The sequence below is a fragment of the Lytechinus pictus genome, chromosome 1 (genome assembly GCF_037042905.1).
Source record: "Lytechinus pictus isolate F3 Inbred chromosome 1, Lp3.0, whole genome shotgun sequence".
Classification (NCBI taxonomy): Eukaryota; Metazoa; Echinodermata; class Echinoidea; order Temnopleuroida; family Toxopneustidae; genus Lytechinus; species Lytechinus pictus.
This window is the reverse complement of record NC_087245.1, coordinates 17775730-17794474: the sequence shown is the minus strand read 5'-3', so window position 1 is coordinate 17794474 and position 18745 is coordinate 17775730. Positions and strand designations below refer to the sequence as shown.

The 18745-nt window shown below is 34.8% G+C and overlaps 1 long non-coding RNA gene across 1 annotated transcript; it reads right to left on the bottom strand.

Moving 5' to 3' along the window:
- Positions 1 to 2912: 2912 nt before the first annotated feature.
- LOC129279467 (uncharacterized) lies at positions 2913 to 16443 on the bottom strand. The gene is made up of 6 exons (XR_010294758.1): positions 16137 to 16443; positions 14243 to 14349; positions 13702 to 13785; positions 5550 to 5800; positions 4306 to 4576; positions 2913 to 3279 (listed from the first exon to the last, which is right to left on the bottom strand). It is a non-coding gene; the product is annotated as an uncharacterized LOC129279467 (long non-coding RNA).
- Between the last annotated feature and the right edge of the window lie 2302 nt (positions 16444 to 18745).

The window sequence follows — 18745 nt, the reverse complement described above, 5'->3', positions numbered from 1 at the left end:
TTTATCTTAATTTCAAAGCTACATGAGGATAAATTTATCCTAATTTCAAGGCTACACGAGGATAAATTTATCCTAATTTCAAGGCTACGCGAGGATAAATTCATCTTAATTTCAAAGCTACATGAGGATAAATTTATCTTAATTTCAAGGCTACACGAGGATAAATTTATCCTAATTTCAAGGCTACACGAGGATAAATTTATCTTAATTTCAAGGCTTCATGAGGATAAATTCATCCTAATTTCAAGAATACACGAGGATAAATTTATCCTAATTTCAAAGCTACATGAGGATAAATTTATCTTCGTTTCAAAGCTACACGAGGATAAATTTATCCTAATTTCAAGGCTACACGAGGATAAATTTATCTTAATTTCAGTCTACATGAGGATAAATTTATCCTAACTTCAAAGCTACACGAGGATAAATTTATCTTAATTTCAAGGCTACACGAGGATAAATTCATCCTAATTTCAAGGCTCCACGAGGATAAATTTATCTTAATTTCAGTCTACATGAGGATAAATTTATCCTAACTTCAAGTTCAATAATTTTAGAAAATCGATTGAATTAGAGCCGATGGGGTAGAGATATCTGCATTTGATGAAACGTCCGCCCTTTGAAATTTCAGAGTTTTATTGCTCTGCACGGGGAGAAATATCTTCCTCCCGGCATATACCCTTCTTGTTTTGCGAGTTAAAGATATGCACTGCCGCTAAATTGTTTGTAATCATATCTGATCTTTCCAAGGGAAGCATTCAGTATAACTTAGGGAATACCCTTATCTCGGGACCCTTTTCTTTAGAAAAAACTTGATAAAACGCTTTAGCTTTCGCGCTTCGCGCTGGGTAAATATTATTGCAATTTCCTCCATTTTATCCCTTTTTGTGCGTTCACAATCACTTTTAAAAACAAGGTTCAAAATCAAAATATAGTCAACTTAATTGGAGCTGATATAGGTACTAGAGACAAGAGAGACGGCTCCTTTTCATTTTAATTTAAGAAACACCGAAAGCTTCGCACGGAAGGGGGAAACTCCCTCTCCCTGCACCCACCCCCTAGGGAGCGCGCTTCGCGCTTTGTAAGTGTTGGCACGCTTTGCGTGCATTTACCGCCCCCTCCAAAATGAAATCCTGGCTACGCGGTTGTCTCTACTTAGTAAAATAAAAAAGCTTCATGAAATTTCTGATAGAAATAGGAAGTAATTGCAAATTCTAAAATACATTCTGTTAGATTACATGATGGACATCCAGGATTACATGTGGTGTTGAGTGTTCTTATCCCTGCAACTCTCGCGTACCACTGAAATGTGAATTTAAATTGTTTTTAGATATGCAAGGAATTGTAATTGATATGTCCACAGTGGCGTACCGTGGGTCACGGCATTGTGGGGGCACCAGCAAAATTTTCAAATCACTGAGTGAGCGCGCGAAGCGCGCTTGGTTGCTAGTTATTCTGACCTAATAGAGACATTTTAAGGACAATGTCATTGAACGGATATGTATCTCACTGATCAAATAATGCAAGCGAAGCGCGAGCTGAATTTTTTATATTCACACCTAAAAAGCGACATTATAATCAAATTTGTGTAATCATGATAGGTACCTGTCTCGCTAAACAATGCGAGCGCAAAGTGCGAGCTGAAATTTTCGTATATTTTGACCCCAAACAGCAAGATTTTAAGGAATATATTTTAGGAATCCATTAAGAGTATGCATATTTCACCATAGTCATCTAATGCAAGTGCCAAGCGCTTGCTGATTTTATTAGAATTACATCTGAACACATGAAACACTTTTTGTACTCATTGCAATCATGATTTTTATACGCATCTCACTAATCAAATATTGCGAGCGTGAAGCGCGAGCTGAAAATTTAGATAATTTAGATAATTCAGACCTGAAGTGGGGCATTCTAAGGTTTCTTTGTAGGAATTAACTAGGACCATACATATTTTATTAACCAAATGATGCGAGCGCGAAGCGCGAGCTGAAAATTTTTGATATTCAGATCAGAAGAAAGGACATTTCAAGGACTGATTTTAGGAATTCATGAAGAGCAGACATATCTCACCAATCCACTAATGCGAACGTAATCACGGAAGGAAATGTTTTTATATATACGAAGACCTAAACATGGGCCAATCACCTTTTTAATCATGTAAAAGAAGCTCATGTCACTACATAAAATAATGATAACTCAAGTGCTAGGAAATATATTTAGTTTATATTGACTTGAAAACGGGATGTTTTAGTACAACAGGATTATATATCTCTTTGAACAGACAATGCGAGCACCAGGAACTATGAAGACGTAGGCCCTGGGTAAATTATGTTTCATGAAGTTATGATAAAAATGTTTCTTATGTAATGTAACATAACATAATTATAATATAACATTATAATGAATAATATTTTCTTCCTTCCCACTACGTTTCTCTTCCTTTCTCCCTCTTTTCTATTTTTCCCCATTTCCCCGTTTTTGTTTTGGTCAGCCGATGGGGGGAGCATGTGCCCCCCATGCCCCCCCTCTCCCCCCCCCCGTAGTTACGCCACTGTATGTCCATATGGCAAATACCCCTCCAATATTATTATCTTTTTACCCCATGATGGTTTAATTGTTTTATTAGAGATTACATTCAAAAATTTTTGACATTCCATCTTAATCCCTTCCCAAAGACCCCAACATTGATGAATTGGAAGAAACGGGGGTTTCTCTTCAATGTTATAATAAGGACATAAGTATTTCGTTTGGAAATGGTGAACTGGCTCTTTATTTGCATTTTATGATTCAATAATATTGTTTTATTTGTTAAGCGGTATTTTAGGAAGAATTTTCACCAATAAAACAATTATCTCTTGTGATTTTTTTCTTATTTCTTTCGTAAAAAGTGGGGGGATATATCCCCCCCATCCCCCCGGGATTTACGCCAGTGGCCTCAACATTGTATCTCTGCATATACTTTGAAAATACCACATTTACACAAAAGAAGAGGGAAGAAAGATGGCAAGTGAATAAAGATTGATAATTGTGGAGGCTAGTCTTCCGGGCTGACATCCATGACATATAAATGATACTTATCCTGGAAGACTGTGATAATCAAATCTATTAAAATACATGTACATATACACAATCAAATATTTCATTGAAACTTACTTTTGCTGGAAAAGGTGTGACTCTCTTTCTTGCAGTAAAGTTTGTCTCTCTTCTCTGCCAGTTGTCTTCTCTAGGCAAGATTTCAGTTTGGTGCATATGTCGCATTTCGTAAAAAAGGTTCACCTGGAATGAACAAATAAAGAGAGAATTACACAATGTATATTTTCTAAATTTTTCAAGGAATAGTAGTTAACATCATCATAGTTGGGTGCTATACCATTGTAGCAGCTGCACTGCTAAAGCCAGCAAAGTACATGTATGCTATATTGTTGTAGATCACCTAAAGACCTGTGTTTATGTTGGGGAATACATAGTCAAGTATATCAAATCTACTTGGTCTCAAAACAGCTTCATGAAATGTGATAGAAATAGGAAGTTATTTCAAATTTTTCAATAAAATGCAAAATCTCTGGTTTTATAATTAACCCTATGATTCAGATTTCCCCTCAACATTTTTTGTGATATATCTGCTGTGCGAAATTGTCTGACTGCGCCTTTGACTAAATTTTCATTTTAAAGTCTCACACAACTTATGAGAATAAACTTGCGACCCCTGAATACATGGTTCCAAAATTACCCAATATTTTGTTAGTGCATACAGACCCCAAATTGCCCCAAAACATGAATTTTTGTTCAAATCCGATGCAAATAGTGTTTTTAGCTCAAGTTCATAAATGTATTACCTTTTCTCCTTTCACTGATTAAACATAATAAATATCATGTTGTCTATGGTCAGAGTAACAATGATTTCCATCAAAAAAATCTATAAAAAACAAAGAAATCAATCAGAATTCTAGAAATAATGATATGTATAAAAATAATAATTGCGATATTGAATTATTTTTAGCAAAAGGGCCTTATTTAGATAGAGGAAAGGTTTTTTTTAATGCATAAATTAACATAATACATTGGCATAATTAATTAGCAATGTAATATTTTTGAAAATTGATTTTACCATTTTGTAGATTATGCCATGTGTAATGCGAGTGCAGATTTTCATCGCGATCAATGGCCAAGATCATATGGGGGGAGGGGCTGAATCAGCCCCGCCCCAGTCTTCTAAGGTATCAAAATAGCCCAGTTTTTTTATGGTTAAAGGTATAATAGTTTTGTAAATATACAGTGCAAATACTCATGAGAATCACCTACCTTTGGAATGGTAACATGAGACATTTCCTGTCTTCATTTGCGGAAGAAGTATTGCTGACTACAAACAGAACCTCCTTGCTCTTCTACTTCCTCCTTCATAATCCAATACACATTTCCACGTGTAAGGCATGATGGAAGATGGATTTTGTTGTTGGTTGGCAGTTTCTCTCCAAACTTATCGACAAATTCACTAAGCCACACCATTGACGTCATCACAGACAAAAAAGTCCTTTATGATGGTGATTTGATGGACGAGATGTCACCAATCCTTCTGGAGGTTAAATGAATACAGAAGTGGTACATTTAAAGCAAAAGAAACTATAAACATGTATCTTCTACAATATTATTATCAATAGAAAATTTTCATATTATTCCCTGAGCTTAATTTACACAGGTCACATGTACAACAATTGCTATCGCTTTAAAATTGTGATCACTTTAAAATGTTATCAATTAATTCAGTTTACCTTTGATCCTTAAATCATATCCTGCCTCCAAATATTTGAACTTGGTAACCCTTGTACATGTACTTGGTAATTTTTTACCCTTTGAAATTCTATTTGGATGAATTATCTACGTTCTAAATTCCAAGCCAAGCAATGGAAAGACTGAGTAAAGAGATAGGTGACAACCACATTTCTGCTGGTGAAATTTTGGGTGTACTAAATTTTGATATCCAAGGTATTATATATGTCCAATTCTAATGCTTTTAAGTCCATTTTTTAGACCAGTTTTCGTCGAAAAAAATTGATACTAACGCACCTTTCATTGTAAGGAGGATTTTGACTTTCTTTACTCTATCCCTACAATCAAGCCTCCTGCAGTTGTCTTATCATATCAGCACTCCTCTTCATTACATGTATCTTTCTCTCCAGCATGCACATATAACAATATGTTAAAGACTTGTTTGAGATTAAAACAAGCAGACTCCCCTTCCCCATCTCCTAAATAAGCATAGAGACCCATTTTCACATGGAATTTGTGCTTGAATAATTGTAATGTTTGGGAAAAGACATCTGTGACTACCAAGTGAACCAAAGAATTGTCCTTTATAAGCTTGCTGGGTTTAGCTCCTGCACCAATGATTATAGCAGAACCAGATCCTAAGAGACAACATGTATGTAAAACTATAATCCCTTATAAATAAATTAAGTGAAAAAAAAGAAAGTTTAAAGTACGTATCATGATTTAATTTTACAAGAATGGTACTAGTCATGTTAAAGGATACCTCTTGAACCATTTACCTGCTAATCCTGACTCCATCTTCCATAAGCGGGTCCTAGTAATCCCAAGGATGAGTCTCCATCCATGTTTACAAAGTTGTGATGTTCAATAAGGTACTGCAAAATCCATAGCCTCTGATCTGCTAGAGTATTGTTCTGAAATCTTCTGCGGGCCTTGCTTGCATCTATTCTTGATATCTTATGAAGACAATAACTTCTGCAGCATTTCATCCTCAGTATTGCCGCTAATTCCAGACAGGCTGCATTTCGCTCTGTAAAGTCATCAAAAACAAAAACATCAGGGCATGAATGTACCAGGATGTTCAGTAATACTTGATTCACCTTTTGGCCAAGTTTCATGAACTAGGTCCATATACTTTTTAAGTTATGCTGTCATTTCAAAAACTTAACCTTTGGTTAAGATTTGGTGTTGACGCCGCCGTCGGAAAAAGCGGCACCTATAGTCTCACTCTGCTACCCTAATTTAACTAGGTTATTTCAGACCATGAATTACTGGGGGGTCGAATGACCCCCCCCCCTTCAGATCTTGGCCACTGATTGCAAAATCACCACAGAAATTTGCATACACCTCGAGCCATATGTAAACCACAAGACAGTTGTATAGTTAAGCTTTTTTTAAATTTTGATTTTTTTTTTTTTAATTAGGCCTACTAGTAATTAATTGTGCAAACAAGTATGAAATTTTCCGTAAATCTTTAAGGTTTTTGCCTTTTAGTTAACTCTCACTTAATGTACATGTAAATAGTGGAATATTAATTTTTGGTGAAAATATCAAATTCTTCATTTCTAACAAATATCCCCCCCCCAAAAAAAAAAAAAAATGCCATAACATAATTAATTTGTATGCCTTTTATTTTTTATATAGTGCATGTATGTCTTTGTTTTATTCAAATCATCATTATTATTTTACATGAAATTTGTTGGAATTTGTTTCCAGGGTTGGCGATTTTTTAAGATTTATTTATTTTATTTTTTTTACAAAGATTTCTCAAACAGAGTGGAAACACCAAAAATATAACCCTTACACTGAAGTCATAATCAAAATCATACATTTTGAAACTAAAATTATTATTAAGTTCTATTCTATTTCATGATAATAAACTCCAGTCAAAATAGAATTTATATTGAGTACCGTATTGAAAGTCATGATGACGAGGCTGTTTTCTGCATCCTCTCGTATAAGGTATTTAGCTCCTACTGAATGGTTTGGGTCTTGGTACAGCAAAGTTAGTACCGTATTCCTATTCAAACATGAAACGAGGATCAGTTTCTTTGGAAGAATTCCATGACTCAGAAACTCACATTCTCCAAAGAGAAACATTCTCGATTTTCATGCAAAGAACAGAAAATAATGTGTTAAAGAAAACTACAATTTTTTATTATTTGTTAAACATCCTTTGTTATTTGAGCCAGAATTGGAACTTTTTTACTGTTCAAAGCATTGTTTGCAAAGCTGTGTCTTACTGGGAAAAAGTGGCAAGTTTATTTTAATTATTTCTTTTCGTACAATCGGGGAAGTGGGAGGTTTCTAGTACAATAAACCTGAAATATTAATTTGGCAGTTCTTAGCAGTTTTGCTAGGAATAAGAACACCTGGTTCTACAGCTTTAAATACATGTAATAAAATGTTATACTAATGGGATAAAACCAGGGACAATGCAGATTTTGTGTATTATTGCACTCAATTTTCTGTGCATTATTGAACCTTTCTCAGTGTACCTGCTGAATGAGCACAATTGTACAGAAAGTATGAACAGGCCTTGGCTAAATTCAGGCCTATGATAGTATAAATTCAGTTTTTACTCTTTGAATTCCTTTTTTTAAACATATTTTTTTTTGTTCTGGAGTACCATTATTGCTGTGGGTGTACAGCTGCGTATAAAGTGTTAACCGATATAGGCTACATTGCAAGATCAACCTGTCTTAAACATATGATTTCCAATTGTTTTGAGTAGATATGAAGGATTTTGTTTCGATGATATAACGTTGATAAAATCTTTCTGTTTTGAGTAAAAAAAAAATATTACTGCCACATGTCAATTATTTGTACATGTTTCAATGTAAGTTATTTCAAATCAATGATTTTTAAAAATCATAGTGCAAGTGGAGTAGGGGGCGAGTGTTCACCACTTTATAGGCTATAATGCAATATTATCCTGATTTTTAATGACATGATTTCAATTGTTTGGAGAGTAGATATGAAGTATTTATTCATGTTTTGATGATATAAAGTTGATAAAATCTTTCAATTTTGATTAAAAATAAATTAGCCACAAATAAAAAAAAAAAATTCAGGGGGGGGCAGCCGGGGGGGGGGGGGGGGGGGGGCAGGAGGGGCACGTGCCCCCCCCCCCCCCCCCCCCCCCCGGCTGCCCCCCCCTGAAAAAATTGGCGGAGCAAAAAAAAAAAAAAAAAAAAGAGAAGGTGAAAGACAGAAGGAAAAAAGAAGAGGAAAATAAGAGGAGGAAGACGAGTGAGACTTGCAAAACAAAAAATCTTTCATGATACTAAATAAAAATTTCGCTCGCGCTTCACGCTCAAATTTCCTGTTCGATGAGATTCATATCTTGCTCAATAGGCTGATATGGAGCTTAAAATGTCAAGTTTTGAAGTTAATATACAAAACATATTTCATCTCGGACATCGAGCTTTCATTATTTATTTTTCATTTACAAATTTAATGCACTCTGTAAAATGTCCGTTAATATGGTCTACATAATTATCAACATTTTAAGCTCACGCTGCATGGTCATTATTTGATTGCCAATTTCCTTGTCTTCGTGTATTCCATAAAGTTCTCAAAATATCAATTTTCAGATGTGACTGTCAAAACGTAGGCCTATTTTTTTATTTCTAGTTGTCAAGCCTTAAAAACAAAAACTTCCACGTTGTCATTACGCATGTTAGATAAACAAATCTTTCATTATAAAGTGTGATCCACATCCACTTCACAATTTTCCTACACAGTACTTGAAATAGTTTTTTTAATTGACCCTCTTCAGATCGTAATATCAAATGTTTTCAGCTCGCGCTTGCATTATTGATCTTCATGATTATAAAAATGTATTCAGAATGCCAAGATTCTAGGTCTAAATCTAAAATATGCGCACGCATATTTATTGAGATAGCCTGCATGTTCTTTATTTAAAATATGCTTATCCAGTTTCAGATCAGAATATCAATAATTATCAATGATACCCAATTAACCATATCCTATTCATAATTTGCAAAATATGAATAGAGTGTCCCGCTTTTAGGTCTAAAATCTTAATTTTCTTCCAAATTGTTTAGTTACATACATGTACCTATCCCATTTATGATTACAAAAAGTGCTTAGAATGTCAATTATTTAGGTCGAAATGAAGTTTTAGCTCCCGCTTCACGCTCCCATTATTGATATATGTACCGTATTCGTGGGTAGCTGTAAACAGTCCTTAACAGGTCTGTTTCCGATCATGCTAGAACATTTATTAAAATTTTCTGCTCGTGCTTTGCATTTGCAGTAATTATCTAGTTACATACACATCTTGTTCAGGATTAAACTGTGCCCAGAATGTTCAATTTTCAGGACAAAATAAATGAAAGATAAAAAAAAACGCTCGCGCTTCGCGCTCGCACTTTTTTATATAGAGCTTATGAGATTATTTCATATTTAGGTTGTTTTATAGAAGTGACTGATCGGGGGTAATATAGGTGAAGATAATTTCGGGCTCCACCCCCAGTCGGATCTGCCCTTGTGACATAGTATATACACACACAGAAAAAAATGTCCCCCCCCCCCCCCGAAAAAGCAAGGACCCCCCAGTGCCCCCCAGGAAAAAATCCTAGCTACGCCACTGGATGTTATAACCCTCATTACCAAGAGAAGAACTTTGACTCCCACAGATGTTTACTTTTGACAAAAGAGGGATTAAATTTGGCAAGTCTATTGAAGCACGCTTACCCTCACACTATTGTACAAGGTGACAAAAAGAGGATTAGAACTCATTCAAATCAGCCTAGAGCAACTTTGACACAGTAATTAGGCACTTCCTGTCTTGATTGCAGAGAAGTATCAATGAAAGGTTTTTAGTTTTAAATTTACTGGAATTCAAAATTAGGAAAATACTCTTGTTTTGCATCTTAGGAAGAACAAATTCCAAAATAATTTAGAGACAAAATATCTCAGTCTAAATAATACTTTCAGAACATCAATATGGGTTTGTTTGGTACATCCATTTTGTTAATGGGTGGTCAATGGATGGCACCTGGTCATTCTTTAATACCACATACAACTTAATGAATCTGAGTTTCTGTCACATGATACACAAGACTATTCACTTTAAAAAAAAAGAGAAATATTTCCATTCCTACTTTTCATACACTAATGATGCTAGAAGTAGTAGTACATGTAGTTACATTACAAGTTATCGGGCCAAATCATAAAATAAGGTTACTTCAGCTACTGGTGGGCTTAATCATTGACTTTAAAAAGGTAACTTAATACAATACTAGCACATCAATGATGTGGAGCTCATCCGGCAACTTGGAAAGAAATTGAACACAATTTTTAATTTCAGCCCAGTTGACAATGTAGTGAATTATATTGGTGACATAAATTGAGGAAACAGAATTGTAATAATAATGAAATTTCCAATGCAATGTTTGCAAAATCTACATTGCAAGTGTACAGTGTACTCAGATTGAGTGAATTCAATAAATGTCACCATAATAAGATTCACTACTTTGGGGGGGGGGTCGGGGGTGGTATTCTGAGATCCATTTCATCTCAGATAAAATAAAATATTTTATCTCTGTTAAAATCAGTGAGATAAATACCCTTAACCTTATCTTGACTGGGCTATTTCAGACCAACATATACTGGGGGGGGGGGGTCAATTTGACCTCTCCCCTCAGATCTCGGCGGTTGATTGCGAAATTGCCGCAAAAATTTGCATGTGCTTAGAGCCGGATGTAAACTACAAGACCGTATAGTAAAATTTTCCGAAATTGCTTACATTTTTTAAATTAATTAATTATGCAAATAAACGTATGAAGTTTGCCCTAATTAGGCGTTTTTGTGTATGTTCTTGCCTTTAACTCAATTTATAAAGCTAGTAAAATTCTAATTTTTTACATTTCTACCAATAATCTAAACAAAATTGAAGAAAAATAATCAATTTATTATGTATCTTTTTGTTTTTTTTATTCTTATGTATTTCTTTGTTTTTTCAAACCTTTGTTTTTATTGTTTTTTTTCGATGGACTTTGTCGGAAATCCTTTTGCGAACATAAATAACATAAAATAAATCTATCTTAACCAACCAAAGTAAAAATAATCATACATTTATGTATGTCAATTTGCATTGACTTTGTACACATAATCACGTTTTTGCATAAAATCACTTTTTTCATAACTTTATGAAACATGATTTGCTCAGGGCTAATGTCTTCATTGTTCCTGGTGCTTGCATTGTCTGTTTAACGAGATATAATATATCAAATATTTTTTCGGAATACTATAGTTTTCAAGTATATTTGAGAGACATGACGTTGTCAAATCAAGTTAATATACACCAAATACATTTCCTCGCACTCCGAGCTATTATCATTTTATGTAGTGACATATGCTTCTTTTTCATGACTACTAAAAGTGATCGGCCCATTTTAAGGTCTTAATATAAAACATTTCCTGTCCGTGCTTACGTTCGCATTAAAGGATTGGTGAGATATCTGCTCTTCATGAATTCCTAAAATCAGTCCTTAAAATGTCCCATTTTCTTATTTGAATATAAAAAAATTTCAGCTCGCGCTTCGCACTCGCATCATTTAGTTAGTGAAATACATATGGTCTTAGTGAATTCCTACAAACAAGCCTTAGAATGCCCCTCTTCAGGTCTGAATTTCCTTTATTTTCTGTTCGCGCTCGCAATATTTGATTAGTGAGATGCATGTGATAATCATGATTACAATGACTAAAAAAGTGCTTCATGTGTTTAGATGTAATTCTAACCAAATCAGCAAGTGCTTGGCATTCACATTAGTTGACTATGGTAAGATATGTATACTCTTAATGGATTCTTTAAAAATATTCCTTAAGATGTCCCTTTTTCTGATTTGAATATCAAAAATGTTCAGCTCGCGCTTCGCACTCGCATCATTTGATTAGTGAAATACGTATGGTCTTAGTGCATTCCTACAAACAAGCCTTAGAATGCCCCTCTTCAGGTCTGAATTTCCTAAATTTTCAGCTCGCGCTTGCAATAGTGAGATGCGTTTGTTAATCATGGTTATAATGAATACAAGTGCTTCCTGTGTTTAGATATAATTCTAACAAAATCAGCAAGCATTTGGCACTCGCATTAGATGAATATGGTGAGATATCTACGTAATGTACGTAATATGGTGAGACAGGTACGTAACATAACAAAAATTTGCTTATAATATCCCTTTCTACTGTAGATCTGAATATCAAAAATTTTCAGCTCGCGCTTCGCGCTCGCATCATTTGATCTGTGAGAAACATACGGCACTGTCCTTACAAATAAAATGTCTGTACTAGGTCAATATACCTGCCAACTGAGCACGCGAAGCGCGCTCATTATAAAGTGACTCAAAATTTTTGCTGGTGACCCATGGTACGCAACTGTGTGGTGCTAAGGGTGTTCCTGCACCGGCAAAATTTTTATCTATAAAAAAAATCAAATGTTATAAAACACTTTTAACACAGTTAATACAAGCGTCAATATTTTTTCCCTTCTAAATAATACTGTACTTCTATATATCCAAAATAAGAAGACCAATTCACTGGCCCAGGGAAAAAATACACGGGGGCGGCGGCCAATTCACCCTGGAAATGCTTTAAGTCACCCTCATAATCACCTAAAATCATGCTTTCAGGGGTGACATAAAATCTGGAAGTCACCCCAAAAGTTATTGCTGAGCGATGAAAACTCAGCGGCCCCCTAGTACCTAATCTGAGTTCTCCTTGTCATTCAAAAATCATCCAAACTCCACACATGAACAAGCCTAGAGGATAGCGAGGAGCACAGTTTCAAATTCCCAAGTTGCATTTTTTTTACTGTATATAGTCAGTTTCACTATGCAATTTTGACCAATTTTTTTTAGGAAATGAAAATTATACATTTTTGGACAGGTTATTGTATAAGGAATCAGAATAGTAATGTTTCCATTTGCACCGATACCTATATGGCCGCCATCTTGGTTTTTTAGAAAATGGCCACCAAAAACTGTTTTCAACAATATCGCAGCTTCTAAGTAAAATAGAATCATGATTTCGGCACCGAAACCACAGTTTCTTTAATAGGTCAAGGAATCCATTGGTAGGCCTATAAAAATAATCAATATCATTCCCAAAAAAAAATCTTTTTTATATTTTTTGTCTTTTTCTACGTATTTCCAGACTAAAACTCCCATTAAAAGCCAAATGAAGTGTTGCAAATTAAGTGATCTGAACATACCTTCAGTAAGGGAAATGTTAAACCAGTGTGTAATACATGTTTTTACTAATCATTTGTCGAGTGTTAGGTCACATGATTAGGTCACTTAGGGTAAATGAACTTTGGCCTTGTCGGCCAGGGTATCAACTTGAAATCTTAACCAATGTTAAGTGTTTGTTTTTAATTTGGACTTTAATGTGAATTCTATTCTGGAAATACGTAGAAAAAGATTTTCTTTCTTGAATAAAGTTGATTATTTTTATACAAATAGATTTCTTGACCTCATGAAAGGTGAATTTGGTGTCAAAATCATGATTCTAGGTTACTCAGAAGCTGAGATATAGTTGAAAACTTTGTTTTTGGCGGCCATTTTGAAAAATCCTAGATGGCGGCCATATAGGTCACAGTGCAAATGGAAATATTGTTATTCTGAATCCTTATACAATAACCTTTCCTTTAAATATATAATTTTTAATTTTTTCAAAAAAAATCTGGCGAAAGATAAAATATGAACTAATTTTTTCCCTGCTTTTCCCTGAAGCTAGTGGTGGGTACCAATGGAAGAAACTCATGTTTACAAGAGTCTTCAGGAAATTGGCAGGCTCCCAAAATGAGATACCAATTCATACACATATATTATGTAAGCTATAGACTGCATGTATACGCAAATGTACTTTGTATCGATCTTCAAGACAAATTTTTTAAAGACTCACCTGGTGAATTAAAGTTTATATCGACTTCAGAAATCTAACAATCTGACATTCTGAAAGGGAAATCTACTTCTGTGGAGTAGCCACCTGTAGGCATGTTTAAAGAACAAAAAATAAAACAACAAATTCAATCATTTTAGATCAAACCTTTCACCCATCATTCATTTAGAGATAAGTCCAACAATAAATGTTAGCAGAATTTTAAAGAGGTGGAACATCATAAAGAAAATAAATCAGAGAGGGCTCTAGAATATGCAAATAATTGCATCAGCACCTCTTGTTTAATAAAAGCTTAAAGGAGAAAAGAAATCATCTAAATCCTTCAACTTCACTTAAGTCCTTATAAAAACAATTAAATTGCTTCCATAAAAACAATAATATCTCCAAAATGTTAACATTAGGCCTACCTAATATCACCCCCCCTCCCACCGTCTTTTTAAAATCAATTTTTGTTTGAGTTTGCTTGCCCTTGATGCCACATTTCATGAGGCAATCTTATATGAATATGAATTTGTAAACATTACTCAAAACATATTCAATATACCTGCTTGAAGCTCAACTTCACTTGCTTGGGAGTTCATCTCGTAGTGTACATGAATGTACCTTCTCTCTTTGAACAACACTGCTTTCACTGAACACTTCAAGTTCCACCTGGCAAAAGATTTAAAAAATCCAGACTTAAGAAAGGAAAATTAGAATGATAATTACATCATACAAGGTAGGTAGGACCTAGGCTAACCTTCTTTCTTTTAATACTATGCTTACCTGTATATTTTATAAAAGTATGCAAATATTCAGGCTATAGGTTCATTCCAGTTAATATAGGGCGATAATGACCTCATTTACCTGGGATGTAGTAAATGTAATTCTAACCATGTAGTCACTTTTGCATGCATGTGGTAGGTAATTAAAACCTGTATGTGTAATGTGTAAATTTTTAAATATGATAAACAAAGGAAAAGCATGTAAAGCTTATCTTCAGCTTGGTTTATCTCCCCAAAGGGGAATGTCTCTAGACCCCATTTCATATCATTAATAGATTACATGCCCCAAAAATGGTTGTGGTGTAAAGGTCGGATATAATCTAAAAAAATTGTTTGAATGTTATTTGATAAATTTGCTAATTTTACATTGATTGCTTGACTTTTCCATTGCACAAATCTATTTTATTCATTACAACACACATAGTCATAGAATTAAAACATAGAGTAGAGAATAGATCCCTCTAGGCCTAAAACTGTTTCACCGGTATAAAACTCCCAGTTTATAAAAAATGAAAATATACTGAGAAGCTTGATAATATTATATCACAATTTTGTTATTCCTTGTCCAACCTTGATGAAATTTTTAGCCCTCTCTCTGTTCAAATCCTATGTAGATCAATTGCATGACAATTTTTTTCATTCTTTAAAATATCACTTTTGAAATAAAAAATTGAAAGAGTTCCCTATGCACCCTACACCAAAAATAACAAGTATTTAGACTTCTCGTTCGTTCACTTCAGATTTATCTATCAATTTTTTAGTGTTATTATCAAGCATTTGTTTCTAAGAACGAGAGAAAATAAGCTAGTCATGCTATAGACAGCTGGCAGCCGTCTGTTTCGAGGAGTTTTTTAACAATTTTATTTTCATCTTATTTCTCCTCGTACACAGACGGCTCGCTATCGTGCAGCCACCATTAGGGGGTTAACAATGCAAAATTCCCCCGATGGGGCTCATTGATTTTTGTCTTTATTTCATAAAAATATATAAAATGAACTGTACCAAAATAAAGTCTTATTTTTTTAAAGATCATTATTCCGTTTTGGTCTGAAATGCACCAAAACGGGAAAAAAGAAACTTAAAAGGGGGGAAAACAGTGACTTACTTCGGCTGTCGCGCAACTCCCACTTCCCAAGTTGATCTGAACTTAATACATAAACATATGGCCATTGAGTCCCTGTACAGATCGAGCTACAACTTCGGTCTCTGTATTTGGTGAGTGGAGCCAACGGAGTTCAGCGGAACAACCAACATAACAGAGACCGAAATCTTTTGGTCTAGTCATGCTACATCTACATTGTAGATCTAGACAGCTGGGTGCCGTCTTTCTCAAGGAGTTACTAAATATTTTTTTTAATTTCTCTGTAATTGGTAGGTGGATCGAGCCAACACTAAACAGTCTTTGGTGGCGGAACAACCAATTTAACAGAGACCAAAGCAATTGCTCTATGCTACAATTCATACATGTACAATGATGCATGTAGCCTAGACTAGACAGACTCGAGGATAGCCTAAAGAAGGTCTAGTCTAGACTTTAGTCTAGTATATCCCCAGTAAAGTAGTACTAAATAAACTAAAAATAAAGCCTATATTCAATCAAAGGTTAATCTAATATTAGGCTTAGGCTAGGTTAAGTAACTTAAGTAGGCTTAGCCTTTAATATGCGCGCCTTACCTCTCTCTTCGCCAACGGGATCTGCTCGAACAACGTCGTTGCTTGTTGCAATATTCAAACCCGTAGGCGTAGCTGATGTCAAATCGCCAAAACTCGACTCAATAATCAGACTGGGCCTGGCATGGCCTGGGAGTCGTCCCCGCCTAAGGCTAAGCCGTACTCCGGCCCGTAAACTGGTGGCCTCTTCACTTGTTGCAGCATTTTCCTCTTCTGTAAAATAGAGAGCTTCGAAAAGATGTCGCGCTTCGTCGCCATCGTATATTCTTCTTCGTTTAAATTTAGTCCACATTGCAAATGTGTGCTGAATGAAAAGTACCGTACTTAGATTTACGAGTGAACAGTTTAGATTTCGAGATGCAATTATTAAGTAGTGCAGTGTGATACAATTACACACGTGCCCAGCGTCAGCTTTGTGTACAAACAAAACACACGTGCGATTGATTACGAAATCAAGCTTCTTGCACACGTACTATCGTGTGGCCGTGGGCATAGGGTATCTATAGGGTGGACAGGGGCGCCGTCGTCCAGTGTGTGTGTGTGTGCTGAACATATAGGTCCATGGTGTGTGTGAGGGTGCGTTTGTATATTGTGTCTCGTATTTTTTTCTTTGTATGTTACTGGTCTACCTCCATGGTATGATCATGGACCTATATACATGATGTACGGTTCCGTACATGAATTTTGAATTTGAATTTATTAACAAACTTCATTCATATGGCATGAATATTTTGTTTTAAAATATATAGGCCTACAATGATAACATAAACAAAAACATTCATAACTGTACATGTATGTCGTATAAATCAGCAATACATCAATACATAGATTTCCAATAAAGATATACATCTATATATAGTATATACAAAGAGAAATGACGAATTGAAATTTAACATAAACAAGGTGTAGCATAATGCAATATACATAAGTTATCTAATTATCGAATACAAATCAGGAAGTAAATAAATGTATAACGTTAGAGATATATCTTTGGTAATGGTGGCTTTGGTGGATTTTAGATATTTTGAATGAAATTTAAAAAGAAAAAATGTACTTGCATGATGTTAAAAACTCACCCCTCTTATTTATAATCGCATTGAAGAACTTACAAAAATTATCAATTATGTTTTCATTATCAAGTTTCATTATGAATATAAATTTGTCTTCATCGCTAAGGTTCTTAAACTGTATATACATTTCAGCTATTTTGTCAAAAAAACACCACCCTTTCAGTTGTGTGTACATTACATTCTATTATCGTGTGCCACTCATCCCCAACCCTTCCTGAATTACAATTATTGCACGTTCTTAAATGTGAGGGTATTTAATCTGGACGTCTATGTCTTCCAGTTTCAATGGGTAAATTATGGGAACTTATTCTAAATCGACAGATGTTTTTCCGTATTTTCTGATTTTTAACAGTTAATAGATATTTCTCTGTTTGTATATTCTGTTTAAAAACTTAAGTTCTCAATTTATTTTGTTCAACATCATTTGCTCGATCATTACGTAAATCCAATAAGAACTGGAGATTGAAAATATCTTCAACTTTGTTTTTTATTTCTTCTTCTAATACTCTATCACTATCGACTATATCTCACCTAGTTCTAAACAATTCTTATTCACATCCAAATATATGTTAAATCCCTTAAGAAGGTACATGTATATGGGCATGTCCGTAATAGATGGGAGCGGGTGTGTGTTGGAAAGTGTATACCTTTTTAAAAGAAGGGAAAGTTCTCCCTGAAGAAAAGTTTGTTGTAAAATGCAGTCGAAAAAAAATATTGGTGAAGGTTTGAGGAATTCCGTTTAAGATTTACCTCAAACGAGGAGCACCATAATAAAACAGGCGCGTAGCCAGGGGGAAGCGATGGGGGTGGTCGCCCCCCCCCCCAACAAAAAAAACGCTCTAAAAAGAATAAGAGAGGAAAAGGGAAGAAGAAAGGAAAAGGGAAAGCGAAGAGAGGGAAGATGGGTATAGTCCTAAATATAATGTTTTCTCTTTTGGTTTTTTTTTGGTCAAAAGAATAAAAACCTAAATGAGACGTTTAGTTTTCTGTCTTATAATTCATTAAAAAAATTGCTTTCGAGCTCTATCCAAACTATATGATACGGTTTTTCCCCTTCCCATCTATGGGAATTGTATTTTCTTGCCATAAATTATAGAGTATACATAAATTTAAGAAAAAATATGATGATTCTTTTTTAAATTGCATTGACACAAAATTTCGGCTCTTCTGTTCGGAGCGGGTCAACACTCCCGCCACTCCCAGAGTTCCCATAATTATTATGATATCTTCCCACTTTTCAGTGAGTAATTTGTGGCAAAGTATCTGCTCAAAAGGGGCTCGAGGCATTATAAATTCGTGCCGTGCTATATGTATGATGAAACTTTATTCTATATCGCTGTTACACCCATCTCCTGTCTTGTTTTGTACGATTGATTTGAAATTTTGAATATCACTGAACTTTCTGAATCATAATTAATAAAGCGCTTAATAAGAATGAGCGAAATTACACTTTTTTCTCCCGAAATAAATCACAGATGTTACCGTATTTCACGTGGAAGGGAAATGAAAAGTCCCTCTCATAGTCTGGCTTGCATCACTGGG